The sequence below is a fragment of the Martes martes genome, assembly GCF_963455335.1.
Source record: "Martes martes genome assembly, chromosome: 13".
Taxonomy (NCBI): Eukaryota; Metazoa; Chordata; class Mammalia; order Carnivora; family Mustelidae; genus Martes; species Martes martes.
Window position 1 is genome coordinate 25,463,282 of NC_137901.1, and position 16,618 is coordinate 25,479,899.

Consider the following 16,618-nt stretch of genomic DNA (forward strand, 5'->3'; position numbering starts at 1 on the left):
ACTCCCCTGCACATGGGGTGGCCCAATGAAAACTGATCCCAGTTCCTTCTCCTCCTTGCCCATGTGGCTGGTACTCCAGCCCCCCTATTGGACCATGAGCTGCTCTTGAGTAAAGGGGCCACATGCAAAGGATGGTGGAGCCAAAAACTGGAAATGGACTAGATCGCAGAACCAGCACACCAGCTTGGGTCAGACTACCTTTTTTTTTTTTTTAAGATTTTATTTCTTTATTTGAGAGTGTGTGTGCAAGCAGGGGGAGCAGCACGGAAAGAGAGAAGCAGACTCCTGCTGAGCAGGGAGCCCCATGTGGGGCTCAATCCCAGGACCCTGGGATTATGACCTGAGCCGAAGGCAGACAATGAAGCGACTGAGCCACCCAGGCGCCCTCAACCTACCTTTTATGCAAGAGATGAATAATCTCCATCTTAAACAACCCTGGTTATTTCTGGTCTCTGGCACTAACCAATATGCATGGGTTGGCTCCTTGGAGTTGGCGTCTACACCCTAAACAGTGAAGCTGCCAGGCTTTGAAGAGATCTGCACTGGCATGAAGGGGTAGAGGCAGCCACAGCTCAGGAAACAACTAGGCGGCCTGGTCAGAAGGACAAGGAGGCCATCCAACACCCCCAGCAGAATCAAAGAACAAATCCTCCAGGTTGGATGTCAATGAGGGTCCCAACGAGCCCTCAAGAGCACCAAGTTAAGGGGTGGGGCTGTCCAGACTGCTCAGCACTGTGGTCGCCCAGCCCGGGGGACCTGCTCACCTCAGCAGCCCTAGTCCCCACCTCCAGCCACTCCCCTCCAAGTCTGTGTCCTCAGAAGTAGCTGACTCACCCCCACCCGCACACATGTCCTCACCATGGGCCTTTGCACATCATAAGCCTTCTGCCTTAAGCACTCTTCTCCTCACCTCTTAACCAGATTGAGCCCCCTCTGCACCCTTTGATTTAACTCTTAACATAACTCAACCCTTCCATAAGGAGCCCTCCCTGACTTCCCCAAGCCAGACCAGGCCTCCTCCAGAAACCCCAGGCCCTGGGCTTCTCCCTCGGTGGGCCACTGTCTGTCCCCTCCCCTAGTCTGCATATCCCTTTGGGCCAGGGACTAAGTACTTGACTTTCTTTTTTTCTTTAATCAGTTTTATTATTTTTTTTTAAGATTTTATTTATTTATTTGAAAGAAAGAGTGAGAGCACAAGCAGGAGCTGTGACAGGGACAGGGAGAGGAAATAGCAGGTTCCCCACTGAGCAGGGAGCCCAACTGGGGGCTGGATCCCAGGATCCCGGGATCATGAGCTCAGCCGAAGGCAGACGCTTAACTGACAGAGCCACCCAGGCACCCCCTTGACTTTCTCCCCCCGCCCCCACTTGATAACTCATTTTATTAGCACAGTATAACCATGATTCAAAAAATAATCAAGAAGACAAATTATAGGCCAATGTCATCTAAGAACTTAAGGTGGCTCAGTCGGTTAAGTGTCTGCCTTCGGCTCTGGTCATGATCCCAGGATCCTGGGTTCGAGCCCCACATCCAACTCCCTGCTCAGTGGGGAGTCTGCTTCTCCCTCTGCTGCTGCCTCTGCTTGTGTTCTTGCTCTCTCTCTCTCTTTCTGACAAATAAAGTCTTAAAAAAAAATATTCACGAAGGAAGGACAGAGTCAGAATCTAACACCTAGACAGCAACTGGCTTTATTAAACCCAGTCTCCTCCGCCTCAGATGACAAGTGTTCTTCTTTCTAGTAATTGCTGGCTTTTACGCTCTGAGAATCAGGACATGCTTCCCTGCAAATGAGTCGGTCACACACATTCTTCCCTGGTGATACGTGCTCCCCGCTCTTAGCCTCACCAAGGCCCCCCTCGGGAATGGGCAAGGAGCCCCATTCGGATCTCTCCTTCCTCCCCTGTGCCAGGCAACGTGTTCCACTTACAGGAAAGACTGGACGTTGGTCAGTCCATCTGGGCATGTTGACAGCTCTGGGGAGAGGAGTCAAATGTTTACAGGCTGAGCTGCTCACACGAGGTTTGGTCAACACTCCGGATTCACTCGTCTGTCTCCCTGCCCTCTAACTGACTGGGGTCCAATCCCTGCCCTCGAGAGACACATCAAGGAGGAGGAGGTTGAGTGGCTGCTGGCAGAGATCTAAGGCGAGCCCCTAGGGCAGCAGACGGTGTGACCCAGCCCCAGGCAGGGGCCCGGTGGTCAGCGCCAGCCTCCCCAAGGCCACTAAGGTCTGGACACACACTTGTCTAGAGCAGAAGGACCTGGAGGCCCAGGAGTGTCTCAGCTGCTTTAACTGTCAGCCTGTTGTGAACCGAACTGGTCTTTGGAAGAAGGAGGTTCAGCAAAATCTTAATTACAGGCTGTCCCTCCTGCTTTTAATGGCTATGCTCTGGAAACATAGTACTTTAATCACATGCTGTTAAATCAAATCACTTTTCTAAGTGTACCAGTGAGGTTGGGTAAGTAAAGGAAACCTGTTATGAAATCTTTTATAAAGCACATTAATGGGGGAGGGGGGTTGGGCTGGGGCGGCTCAGTCAGTTGAGCGTCTGCCTTTGGCTCAGATCATGATCCCAGGGTCCTAGGGTTAAGTTCCACATCACGCTTTCAGCTCAGTGTGGAGCCTGCTTCTCCCTCTCCCTCTGCCATCCCCCGCCCCCAGTTATGCTCTCTGGCTCTGTCAAATAAATAAGTAAAATCTTTTTTTTTTTTTTTAAAAGGAAGTTAACTGAACTTTTTTGAAGTTCAGGGGTCCTTTCTTTTACGAAGTTTCCTTAAGTGACTCCAATTCAAGTTTCCTGGGCACCCAGACCACTCACTCATCTGCCTGCGTCCTCCTTGTCCATCTCTCAATGGGGCCCCTATCCCCAAATCAAGTCCCTGGCAGCCCCCAGAAATTGCACAACTCTCACCCGTTTTGCCTCCAGGAGTGTGTCTTTCTGCTCAAAAGGGCACATTCTGAATGAACTCTGAAATTCTGATATTCTTAATGAATGTCTTGTAGGTTGAATTTTGTCCCCTCCAGTCATATGTCAAAGCCCTAATTCCCACACCTCAGAATATGACTGCATTTGGAGAAGGAGCCCGTAAAGACATAAGTAAGTAAAATGAGGTCATTAGGGTGGGCCCTAATCCATTACGACCGGTCTCCTTATAAGAGATCAGGACACAGACACACACAGAAGGAAGGCCATGTGAGGACATAGCAAGAAGCGGCCATCCCTAAGCTGAGGAGGGAGGCTGGGGAGAAATCCTCCCTACTAACACCCTGACCTTGCACTTGCCGTTTCCAGAAGTGTGAGAAAATGAATCTCTCCGTTTGATGCCCCCTGTGTGTGGCACTTCGTTATGGCAGTCCTCGCAGACTAACACCGGAGAGCCCGTCAGCGCCCTGTTTCAGCTGCCGGGCTCCACTGCCGATGAGCCGTGTGACCCCGGGACTGCAGCTCTGGCTCAGGGTCTTAGCAATTCCCTTCCTTGGCGGGTCCTGGGAGGACGACCTGCGGAAGCTAGGTGGCATGCTGCTGGGCTCACTACCCATGCCCCCACCCCCGGTTCTCTGAAGCACAGCCCCATGCCATCTCCCCACAGGCATATGAGATTCCTCTCTCACTTCTCTGTCTCCTAGGCACAGAAAGCCGAAGTGAGAAGGGGATCCTGACACCAGGAGCCTGAATTTCTTTCTTGAATTAACAGTTTACTTTCCTTTTTTTTTTTTTTTTAAAGCATTGTTACATCTATTCTTAAAGTGATGACTCACACAACTCATCTGTGAAAATGGCCAGGATTAAAAAGCTTCTTTTCATTTTACAGATGAGGTAAACTGAGGCACAGAGAGTGTGGGGGATTCATCTCTAACCCTGTGACTTGCTGGATAGGACCCTGGTTGCCTGGACTTACACTCCTCTTCTCCCAGTTCCCCCCCATCATCGCTGACCCCTTAAGTACTCAAAATCACCAGGTTATCCTCTGCTGCAAAACCTTCAGTGGGCCAGTCAAGCCCCCACTGGTCTGCACTACCCCCTGCCCTCAAACCTCCAAACCTACTCTCACCTCCAAACCTACTTCCACCGCCAACTCAACTGTAACAGACCAGACTGCCCGAAGGACTAGGCCATGCTCACATGTCATCACCTCTGAGAACACCTTGTCCACTTCTTTATTTATTTATTTATTTATTTCTAAAGATTTTATTTATTTGTTTGACACACAGAGAAAGATCACAAGCAGGCAGAGAGGCAGGCAGAGAGAGAGGAGGAAGCAGGCTCCCTGCTGAGCAGAGAGCCTGATGCGGCGGGACTCGATCCCAGGACCCTGAGATCATGACCTGAGCTGCCCAGGCTCCCTGTTCACTTCTTTCCGACTAGGAGCCACCTCCTCCAGGAAGCCTTCCCAAACTGCTCTCACCAAGTTCTTTCCAGAGCTCTCTGGCCCAGCCACGCAAGGTGACTCTGAACAGACTTGCCTGTGTTTTGTTTACAAACTGTTTAACCATGTTAGTCCCTAGAACAGGGAGCACAATCTTCCCACCAGTCACATGTACCAGGGCACAAAGAAAAACTCAGTATCACTTGGCCCATCGGAACACCAGTGCTGGATAACTTACTTCTGCAGTATCAACGTGTTCAGAAATAGCTGTTTACAAGTTCAACTTTGTAAACAGAATCTCATTCTTCCCTGACACCTGCCATATCATAAGAGTATCCTCCGATGTCACCGTTCCTGCTTCCGTGCACATCCGGACCACCCCACCATGCTGCCTCTCTATCACAAAGCTGATGATCCTTGAATCATGCCTACATGAACTCCAAGTGTTACTGTTTAAAGATCTCAGGGGTCTTCCTTTACAGATGACCTCTTGTTACAAGAGCAGACAATGAGGGCAAGAATTTTTGTCTCTTTTGTTAATTTGCTATATTCCTCATTCCTAGAAAAAAGCCTGGCACATAGTTGCTGCTCCAAATTATCTATTGAGGGGGGGCGCCTGGGTGGCTCAGTGGGGTAAAGCCTCTGCCTTCGGCACAGGTCATGATCCCAGGGTCCTGGGATTGAGCCCCACATCAGGCTCTCTGCTCGGCAGGGAGCCTGCTTCCCTGCCCCCCTGCCGGCCTCTCTGCCTATTTGTGATCTCTCTGTCAAATAAATGAATAAAATGTTTAAAAAAAATTAACTATTGAGTACGTTCGTTGAATAAATGAGACTATTAATTCTTTGACTATCTGTTTCATAGACTTCAAAAAAATTTTAATGATTGAGGGGCGCCTGGGTAGCTGAGTCAGTTAAGCATCTATCTGAGTCTTGATTTTGGCTCAGGTCATGATCTCAGAGTCCTGGGATCGAGTCCCGAGGAGGGCTCCTCCCGATCACTGGGAAGTCTGCTTGTCTCCCTCTCCCTCTGCCTTCCATGCTCTCTCTCAAATAAATAAATCTTAAAAAAAAAAAATTAATGATTGAATCCAAATCCAAATCTACAGTCTCTCGGCCTGGTCTTGACCTAAGTGGGTTCCTGGCTATGGGGTACTGCTAGCCAAAGACGGGTGCCACAAGTCCTGTCCTCTAGGCTCCAGCATTACTTATCCCTTCCAAAAATTCCCTGTCCTGTCATCTAGCCGAAGCTATCCTCAAGGGGATTTCTGCAGCCGTTCCAAAGCTATCATTTCCTTCCGGATGAGACAAAGAACTGGAACTCCCACCCCAAAGGGAAACACCTCTCCAAGAGGCAAGTGAGAGGAAGAGGCTGGCCCCGAGGCATTAGCTGCGATCCCAGCTGTCACCTCCCAAACCAAGCAGTGGAATAGGGTGACTGCCCACAGCATTGGGTGTCCCTGGTGTCCCTAATGTCCCTGCTGTGTCACCACGAAACCAATCTCTCCATCCCCGACTGCCGACCCCCGACCCCTGACCCCCGAGAGCCCAGCCTTGCCCTGGAAATAGCTCCTTCCCTTCTAAGTGCCTTCCCTGAGGTGCTGGCCCCCAAATCTGGGGATTTGCCTCCTCTCTTCCCTATCAGCTTTGGGGGAGGCCCACTCTGCACCACTCACGGAGAGGAGCACAGGGAGGCACTGAGTCCCAGAAGCTCACAGTCAGGAGACAGGATTCTGCAGAAGCACACCGCCACAATGGCTGGGGCCTGGCATTCTGGAGAGGGGTATGTCAGTCCCTAGATCGCTGCAATGTCCAGAATGGGGGCGGCCTTCCTCAAGGGCTCAAGGCAAGAGGTCCCTGGATAAGCCAGAAATACAGGACATGTGGGAGGTTCCCAAGTCACAGCTCAGGGCCAAGGTCGGAAGGGAGAGCTCCCTCCCCAGGTAACAATCCAACCCACATGCTCTCAGCTCACACCCTGCACACCATGCCCTTCAACACCTCCAGAGGCTTCCTCCATTACTACTGAGTTCAAGTTCATCCAAGCCCACGCAAGACCTGGCCCTGCAGCTTCACGGCCAGTCGGCCGCCCCCTTCCCCTTGCCCACTGCCCTCCGTCCCAGTGGCCAAGCTCCTCAAGCAGACAGTGCTTCCCGACCCTCCCAGATACTCCCCACTTCCTTCAGGACTCTGCCCTTACTAGACCCTCCGGTCGCTGCTCCTCTCCCAGACCCCTGGCCCTTGGCCCTGCTTTATTCCCCCTGCACTCATCTGTGGTCAGAGAGCTCCAGGAGGTTCGGTCCTGCCCACAGCAGCACCCCAGCAGCTAGACTGGGGTTCAGGATATCGTAGGGCACTCTGGCTGAATGAATGAATGAACTCCCCCTCCTTCGCTCACCACACACTTCCCCTGTTGGTGGTCTGACCTGTGTGTGTGCGTGTGTGTGTGTGTGCGCGTGCACTCGGTGACACAAACTGTAGCATGTGAGGCAAGGCTGGGAGCCAGAATGCCCAGAGGCCACAGCCTCGGTCTGTGAAATGGGCTGGCAGCACTGTTGAAAAAGCATACAGAGCACGCCAAGATCCCTGGGTAAGGGGCACCATGTTCCCGAAAACAATCATTAGTTCAGCTCTATAAGCCGCCTCGTGTTCACCCTTGGCCTGCTGGTCGACCTGCCCTGGCAAAGGAAAGGTGGTGACCTCCAGAGGCTGGGCCCTGAGACACAGGTTCGAGAGACAGGCAGGAGCTCACACACACCAGCCCAGTCTTCCCACCTTGCATGATCTTTCTTTGGGCTGGGGTTTTACCTGCATTTCTGGATGTGCCCCAGCCACACGATCCATCCTAAGTACACGTCCTAAGCATGTGTACCCGCCCACTTCAGGCTTGCAGTGGCACTATTATCACCCCATTCTACAGAACTAAAGCTCGAAGACCGATCTGTGTCTGTGGCTGGTTCTGGACTGGGGTAGAAAGAGCATGAGTTGAGATGGAGAGAAGGTGGCCTCTGGTCCCGGTGTCAGCTGCGAAGTCTGCTTGAGACCTAATCTCTCAGAGCATCATTGTGCTGGCCCACATATGAGGCAAGAGGGTCCTCGGTACATTCACAAAATACGACACAGATGAGTGGCAGCTGGCGCTATTTAAGAGTGTGACAATCCTGGCCGTTTCCCTTAGCAGGAGGGATGGAAAAGGCCCCGACACCCGGGAAGCACAAACTAAAAGGGGATAGTCCGTGGTGACACAGCTGCTCTGGTCTATGGAATCTGGGGGCTCAGCAGCAAGAAACAGGACTTGAAACAAATGAAAAACCTGGGCCACCGAAGTATGCGAAATTATTTAACATACCTGCAAGGCAACCATTGCCATTCAAGGGGGAAAGGGAGAGAATGCAAAAATTACCCTAATGTTCAAGGGATGAGGTGGCAATTCTCTTCTTTAAATGTATATATATATATATATTTTAAAGATTTTAAGTGGATGTTTAATGCAGTGGTAGCACCAGATTTTCAGTAACATTTTTAAGTTGTAAAAAATCTACACGGACTAATGAGGTATCTTCAATGAGAACCAAGCTTCTATTTCCCAAAATATCCCCCCAAATTAAACATCTTCATTTTATTCAAGTATCTGCTGTTCTCTGTCTAGTTAGTTATTAGGTGAATAAGGTCAAATATTCTTCTCGGAGAAGCTAGAGGAGAGCCAGGCTTTGGAGACCCTTATCAGGGGCTGGGGAGGGGCCGTCTGTAGCACATGGAGATGCCCCAAGACGGGGGCACGGACCTGTGGCCATCCCCACATGGGCGGTCTCACCCCTCAGGCCTGCATTCCAGGTAGCAGGCAAAGCATTTGGGAAAAGAAGGACTACCACCCACTCCCACAAAAGCCCCCTTTGCTTTGGGACCTCCTGGGCCTCTGGGCCTCCCAAGGATGGACTCTGGCCATGCCTAAAACAGCAGGACTACAGGGAGGGAGCATTTCTGAAGAGCAGACTCATGAGAACAAGCGAAACCCAATTCAGATAAACCATGAGAGAGCAAAGTGGCCTGAGAGTAGCCAAAACAAATCTGAAGAATTTAAACCCCACTCCCCCAAATCAAAAATCTCCTACAGAGAAGGAACTGGGATGCCTCGTTGTTAGGAAGATTCTTTGATCATTCTGGGGAAGTCAGGGAAGCAGTGTGCTGCTGGCTGGGGGAGAAGGCAAGGCCAGGCACCTGGGACAGGAGGGGTACCCCTGGAAAGAGCCTAGACTACACACACTTGGGTGTCCCAAGCCCCGCTGAGGCAGGCAGGGACACAGGCCCACGAGAAAAGGCAGAAACAGCAGAAACCTCAGAATAGGGCAGACTCCTCTGTCTAGGGCAGAGGAGCTACTGGCCAAGGACAGGGGCGGGGGGGGGGGGGTCCACTAAGAACCAGGGATCCTCTTAAATCATCAAACTAAATAGATACCATTGCTGAGACCAGCCAAACACCAAAGAATAAATTCCCCCAAGAATCCGGTCACCTTCAAACCTCCACCAAGATCAAGGTCAGCTTTCCATTGGCAGTAAAAGTGAGTCACCCTCATCTCCCCGGCTCTAAAGAGCATTTCCAAAGGGCAGGGAAGGCTGTATTTTATCCCTGCAGACTCCTCACTTATGGGAAAGGAGGGCTCAGTTAAGACAGCTAATTTGCATACAGGGAAGACCCCCAAGGGCCCTCCTGCAGCCCCAGGCTCCCCTCCCCCCAGGAAATGCTGCCATTAACCTTCTAACTCCCCCAGTTGCTGGTAGGAGGGAAATAGGAAGGTGACATTCAGCATGGGAAGTCAGCCCTTGTTATATTTTACGGCTCCGTTCTGAAGTAAATCACTCTGACCCTAGGAACTGGCTCCAAATAGATTTATTGGTTTTAATACTTGTTTGGGGCACTGCAATTAATTGAAAGATGCCTTCTTCCAGTGATTGTTCTGGAATAGGGACCTGGGTCTCCGAGCACTCATTTTTATTGGGCATAATTACAATCGTCTAGAAATGGTGTTTGTCTGGAGTCCTCACTCCTAGGGAACAGTGCTCTCTGCAAGTCCTGGCCTGCCTGAGCTTCCAAAAACCAGGGTTGATGCCTCCTGTTGAAGACAAAACAAGCTAAAGTCCCCTCTACAAGATTAGGACCTTACCCTTATAGCTTCCTGAGATCATCAGATACGGTCTGCCCTGTGGGCAGAGAGAGGAGCCAAAAGATGAGGGGAAGAAACTGATCATCCCCACCTCGGTTCTTGCCAGCTGGCCAGCTGGCCCCGCTCTACCGAGTCTTCACAGGAGACCACCAGGGAGCAGCAGCATGGAGCAGTGGGTACGTACACGGACTCCAGAGCCAGACTGCTGAATCTGAATTTTGCTCTTGTTACTCATTAGCTGTGTGATCTTAGGGAAGTTACTTAACCTCTCTGGTAACCCTGTCTCAGTTTTCTCTTCTCTAAAACGGGGAGGATAATAATAGCCACCTCACAGGGTTTTTATAAGGATTAAACCAGTCAATATTGTTAAAGCACCTGGTACAGTGCCTGGCACACGGTAAATATTAGAATTGACTTATCGGTCAATAAAAATGTTAAAAGTTATTTGAAGAAAAAATTTCACGGCTAAAATTAAGTTTGAAAAGCATTATCCTAGACCAGGGGGTCCACAAACTTTCTGTGAAGTGCCAGAGGGTAAATATTTTAGGCTTTGTGGGTCATACAGTCTCTGCTGCAAGGAGCCAGGGCCAGCGACGACACGCTCCCGGCAATAGGTGTGACTGTGTTCCAGTAAAACTTCACTTAGAAAACCAGGCAGGGGAGGGGAGGGGCCCAGGTGGCTCTATCAGTTAAGGGTCTGCCTTTGGCTGAGGTCATGATTCCAGGGGCCTGGGACGGAGCCCTGCGTGGAGTCTGCTTCTCTCTTTCTCCCTCTGCCCCTCCCCTAACTTTTGTTCGAGTTCTCTCTTTCTCTCTCTCTCAAATAAATAAATAAAATCTTAAAAAAAAAAAAAAAAGAAAGAAAGAAAGAAAAACATGCATTGGGCCAGCTTGGGTCTGTGGGCCTTTTATATTTGCCAACCCTTGGACTAGACCCAATGCCCCACTTTACAGATGAGGAGGACACAGTAGGGAGTTATTTGACAGCTGGAACCAAGGTCTCTGCCCTCCTAGGCCCCTTTCAAAAATGGAGAGCCCAGAAAGGGAGAGAGAAATCCACCCTGCATTCAGAATGCACTCGTGGTGTTCTGCCAGTCGAAGAGCACACCGCGAGAAGTGACATGGAGGCCACCACTTTCCACCTACAATACACACCCTGGGCTCTGTGAAGGTGAGGCCCAGAGGAGGGGTGTCTCATGGTTCATCGCAATAGCCCCCCAGCCACCAGCCCAGCAGCTTGTCACTGTAGGATGGCTCGGAGAAGGTCGCTAAGTGGGATGCCATGCAGGGGAAGGGTCCACCCAGCAGAGCCAGGGGCCCGGGCGTACTTATTTCAGTGAATTCTGGGAGTGATTAAGTACAGCCCCTTCCCCATACCCACGACAAGGGCAAGTCGCTTGTTAAAGAACTACAATATAAAAGGGACTTCACAGAATTCAAACCAAACAAACAGGGTTTTAGAAACATTTCTTTCTTCATCCCTCCACACACCATGGTGATGAGCAGATAAAATCTGTGTCCCGGTGAGGGTCTGTGAGAAGGAAGGGTGCTCGGTCTCTGTGAGACCAGCTCTTGTGGTTTAAACATGACCCCCAGAATGTCTGACTCTGGTCGCATCAAGAAATGGGGTCTCTGTCCCTTCCCCAGGAATTCAGACTCAGGGACCGCTTGACCAATAGCACGTGGGAGTGACAAGTGAGCCAGCGTCCAGACCCAGCCTGGAAGAAATCGGCCATTTCTCCTTCCTGTTTCTTGGGACATTGACTTTGGAAGCCAGCCACCGTGTTCAGAGGAAGCCCGAGCAGCTCCATGGAGAAGAACCGACGGCTGGCCCATCTTGCTGGGCATGGGACTGAGCCATCTTGGAAGCGGATCTTCTGGGAGTTGCCTGAGCCAGCCCAGCGGACACCCTGTGGGTAGAGTCAGGCTGCACCTGCTGGGCACTGCCCAAATTGCCGACTCATGAGCAGAATTAACGACTCTTGTTGTTTAAGTCACTAAATTTTAGGGTGCTTTGTTGCATAGCAATACGAACTAGAATAGGCTCTTAAATGTCAACCGTTTGCTCGGGTCACAAAGCTATTCGCTTCCACAGGTGACACAAGAAAATACTGTTTTGTTTGTTAGGAATTTGGGGGCTGGAATGGGAATACAGGCCCCAGATTTCACATTCTGTTGTGCTAAGAAAGGAATATGATATTGTGATTTATAATAAGAGACACAGATCTGGTCATCTACTGTTCCTAGCAGAGAGTTCCTAAAACCCTTGGAATTTATGAGAGAAAAAGGTCTTGCATTCCTAATAAGCCCATTTCCACCCAAAGTAGGTTCTGTTAATGAGGGGACTCTTGGAAAGCACCTAAGGATGGGGCTCCTTGCCAGGGAACTTGCCCTGTGATTAGAGGACTGGAACTTTCAGGCCATACCCCCTGACCTCAGGAGACGGAAGAAGGGCTGGAGGTTGAATCCATTGCCAATGGCCAATCATTTAATCAACCATGCCTATGTAATCAAGCTTCCTAAAAACCCAACGACCGGGTTCAGAGAGCTTCCGGGTTGGTGGACACATGAAGATTCGGGAGAGTAGCATTCTCGAAGAGGTCATGGAAGCTCTGGGGTCCTTCTGTATACCCTACCCTATGCATCTCTTCCATCTGGCTGTTCCTGAGTTATATCCTTCCATAATAAATCAGTAACCTAGTAAGCAAAATGTTTCTCTGAGTCCTGGGAGCCACCGTAACAAATCCATGGAACTTAAGGAGCAGGGTCATTGGAACCTCCAATCTATACCAGCCAGAAGCACAGTGTCTGAACCTGGTGTGTTTGCAGGGGTGGCAGTATGGGGGGTCTTATAGGACTGAGCCTTTAACCTTTGGGATCTGACCCTATCTCTGGGGAAAGGGGGTATTTTGTAGGACTAAGTCCTTAACCTGTGGGATCTGACCTATCTCCAGGCAGACAGTGCCAGAATGGAGCTGAATTGTAGGCTACCCAGCTGGTGTCAGGGGATTGCTTTGGTGGTGTGGTAACCCCATACACACATCGTATTGGGAGCAAAATCATAAGGTGCGAAGATATTTTGGGGGGAAACTAAAAAATAGAAAGTATATCTCAGGAGATAGGGCCAATATTTTTTATCAAAAAAATTTTTTTTGAATTTGTATGAGCATAACAACAAATTTGAGAATGAGACCCCAGAGTCCCAATTCAGACATAAGATGACAGTTGAGAGAAGTCCTGATTTCAAATACTCAAACGCACAACCTGATTTTTCATTCAGAAAATATAGTCACCATTGCTCACAACGTGGAAGAGACTGCATTGGCCTAAAAATGTTGAGTCTAGTGGGATAAGTCATTATCTCAACTTCAAGATAACTCTTACAGTTGACCTGAATTTGAGCAGCAAAACTATGACGGGTTTATTGGAATGAGTTAGATGTCAAATGTGCCTCTTAGTTACCTTTAGACAAGAGTATTTATTAGTGGTTGGTGAATGAATGTCAAACAGAACACTCTTTACCATAGCACAAGAGATGCTAAACCTTTCTGACAATTAAATGTATTAACTGACATTGTGCTGAGGTTATTCGAGGGCCAATCAAGAAGTTGGGACACCTGGGTGGCTCAGTCAGTTAAGCCGCTGTCCTCGGCTCAGGTCATGATCCCAGGGTCCTGGGATTGAGTCCCACATTGGGCTCCTTACTCAGCGGGGAGCCTGCTTCTCTCTCTGCCTCTGCCTCTGCCTGCCACTCTGCCTGTTTGTGTGGTCTCTCTCTCTCTGACAAATAAATACATAAATACATAAATAAAGTCTTAAAAAAATAAAAAAGCAGGATGTATGACATCCTTGTCTTTAAAAAAAAAAAAAAAGTAGTAGTTTCTGGTTATCAAAATCCTGGATGACAGAAGTTACAGTTTAGAAAGTCTAAATTTGCAAAACAGGTGCTTTTGAAAAAAGTGGAGACCGCATAAAAGGACTCTTTGCTTTACAAAATATTTACTGAGGTTGTCTTCAGTTAATTTGTATTTCTATGAATACAAATTACAGCCATATATATAAATGTTTTATATGAATAAATAAATATTTAGGAACCCACACTTGGTACCTGAAAAGAGGTAGCCTCGGGCTGAAACAGAACATGTATTATTCAAAACCGTCCCAATGCCAAGTGACATAAACCCAACCCAACTTGCTTATGCAGCCTTTCCCAAAATTCACGACCTTGGAGTTGTCCGTCATGCTCATATCACCAGCTGTAATATTATTATTGACCTTGTATCGACTTTTTATTAAACTTAGCATCCTGTTAAGCAACAGTGCGATCACAAGTTCCATGGACTTCTTCTTCCCCTTTGAGGTACAATAAAATGTTGTAAATTTTTTAAAAGTTGTAATTTTTTGCAAGTCATAGATAGTCAAATGAAAATCAGCCTACACTCCATCAGGAGGATGAATGCCTTACTCAGAGACATAAAAGTTAAGGGTACTTCCTGAATGGAGAACCAGCCCTTAATTTGCTTTCTCACTGGTTTCTCTTGCCTCGGTCTCCCCAACGGAAGCAGCACATTAGCCCTGCCAACCCCCAAGAACATGAGTAATGACCCCATGCTGCTGACAAGGGCACGGTCCGAGGTGATAATGGACAGCTACCCATCCACAGCAAGCAGCCTACTGAGTGAACACGCACCCACTGGGATCTGACGGCCTCTGCCCGGCCTCTGAATGCTGGAGCCAGGGCATCGGGATTCGGGAACTGTAGAGATCACGCACAGGCCATGGGGGAACTAGAAACTTGACACAGTGCTTTTCTGGGTCTGAAATCCATTACAGATACATTAAGTAAACTTGGCTCTAATGGGGTAACTAAAATCACTAAAACCCTATGAGGATAAACCAGGAGCGGGGCTGCCGGGGTTAAAACCGAGTCTCCGACAGTGTCCCTAAGCAGCCCAGCCAACCTTCCTCTTGTTCTTACTGACCCGTTTTCAGCCCGTGGAATCCCAGTTCTCACCTTGTTCTCACCCTGTTCTCACCGTCACCCTCACCTGCCGTCCACCTGGCTCAAACAGGAAATGGAAACCAGGTGGGCCAAGATGCAGAGGACTTGGGCTCAACGTGGGCTCCCAAGGTTCCGCCCCCACGGCTGGTTTCTCTCCGGCACGAATATGGCCACAGTCAACCACGTCTGTTTCACCCGGAGGAAAAAAACACATTACATGGCTCCCCAGCAACCCTTTCCCCATCCCCTTCAGTGGGTCTCACTCAAAGCCCACATCCTTAAAAGACCTAGAACGGGGCCTGGCATGGGGCAGAGATAATGTCTACCTTACTGAAAAAATTAATTCTATAGGGAAGGAGCAAGCTGCCAGCCATACGTCCAAATGGCCAAATCAGGCAGCCCCCGAGCTGCTGCCTTAGGTGCAGGCAAATGCCAAAGATGACATCACAGGGACCCTTCCTACCCTACGCCAGTCCAGGCTGAGGACCTAATCCCTACGCTGGCACGGGGCCTGGCACTGGGCACCTCAGAGGGAGACAAGCAGCGATGTTGGATAATTCCTCATCCAATCCCTGAGGTCACTGAGGAGAAAACACCAACCATGATGTGAGTTGCCCAAGGTCACCCAGGTCACCAGTGGCAGACCTGAGATCTGTGACCTTTTCAGATCACTGCAAGGAAACCTTAGCACGTCCCGTCAATCTCTGTGGGTGATGCTTCAGAGGCAAAACTCGAGCAAAATTGACTAAATCACCTAGGAGCTGTGTGACCGAGGGCAAATTACTTACCTCTCTGTGCCTTCCTTTTCTCAACTACAGAAGAAAGGCTGTGAAGGCTGATTAACGTAACACAAGTGAAGGGCTCACTAAGCACTCATCACTGGAATACCCAACAAATAAACGGGCCCAGGGTTGTCAGGAGAAATACCACCTGTTCAATGCCTGGGTTGAGAGACATCGTCCCTGCCGTGCAAACACAGCCGCTCAGAGAGAAAAGTCCAGGTTTGGGAGTCACACACGCACCTGGAGTTGTAGGACAGACTAGAGACCTTTGTGTTCCCACAGTTCCAGAGGCTAGAAGGCCGAGATGAAGAACACCATGGTTGGTTTCCTCTGGGGCCTCTCTCCTTGACTTGTAGAGGGCCACCTTCCCCCTGTGTCCTCATCTCCCAGGTGTCCTAGGTCTGCGTCTTGCCTCTGTCTTTATGCCTTTCTAAAAATTTTTTTTAAAGATTTTATTTATTTATTTGACACAGAGAGACACAGAGAAAGAGGGAATACAAGTAGGGGGAGCGAGAGAGGGAGAAGCAGGCTTCCGGCCCAGCAGGCAGCCCGATGTGGGGCTCGATCCCAGGACCTTGGGATCATGACCTGAGCAGAAAGCGGACACTTAATGACTGAGCCACCCAGGCCCCCCATGTGCTCCTTTTTTAAGGATACCAGTTGTATTGGTTTAAGCCCACCTGTAGGACCTCCTTTTACCTGAATTATGTCTTTAAGGGCTCTTTCTCCAAACACAGTCTTATTCGAGGTAATGGGGGTTACAATTCCACCCCTAACAGCATGGTGGGTTACCTTCCTTCCTCTTTAGGGAAGGATTAAGTAGAGATCCATAAACGCTCACACAGGGCCCCGTGATGCCCCCACAATGACCTGGTTTTAAATCTGGAGATGGCCAAGAGCAGCAAGTGCCTTTCCTCTTTCTACCAATATGAACTTTGCTGTAAAAAAAAGTCTTTTCACGGAGCATGGACCCTGTGGCAGGCACCGTCCTAGTCCTAGAATCTATCTGCAGATGACTCAGACTAGGATAGTATCAAGCTGCTTCTGATCTCAGAGAACAGATCGGGTGAGGCCCCAAGGAATGATGGGAGTGATAGCACATGCCAAGTGCCCTAAAGATTTACAGACCAAGTCTGGTGGTGGAGGGGAAGATGAAACTGACCAGATTAGCAGAGTGTATAAAGACCTGAACAGGGATCGATTTGTCCCAGGGCAGTGGGCCGGCACCTATGGCCCAGTCTGCCTGTCTGTATGAAGGGGACAGAGGTTTGGGGAAGGGGAGATAGTGTCCTCCATTAGGGCCAGAC

General features: G+C 49.6%; 1 protein-coding gene across 4 annotated transcripts in view; it reads right to left on the minus strand.

Moving 5' to 3' along the window:
- The window catches only part of CTIF (cap binding complex dependent translation initiation factor), a 279,914-nt gene that overhangs the window by 252,058 nt on the left and 11,238 nt on the right, over positions 1 to 16,618 (minus strand). Inside the window, exon 1 of one of the 4 annotated variants that reach the window (XM_080821449.1) lies at positions 1,928 to 1,982. The exons of the other annotated variants lie outside the window; for them this stretch is intronic. The gene's annotated coding sequence lies outside the window, so the exon portion shown is untranslated. Of the gene's footprint in view, positions 1 to 1,927; positions 1,983 to 16,618 lie in introns of those variants that run through there. 4 annotated transcript variants of the gene reach the window in all.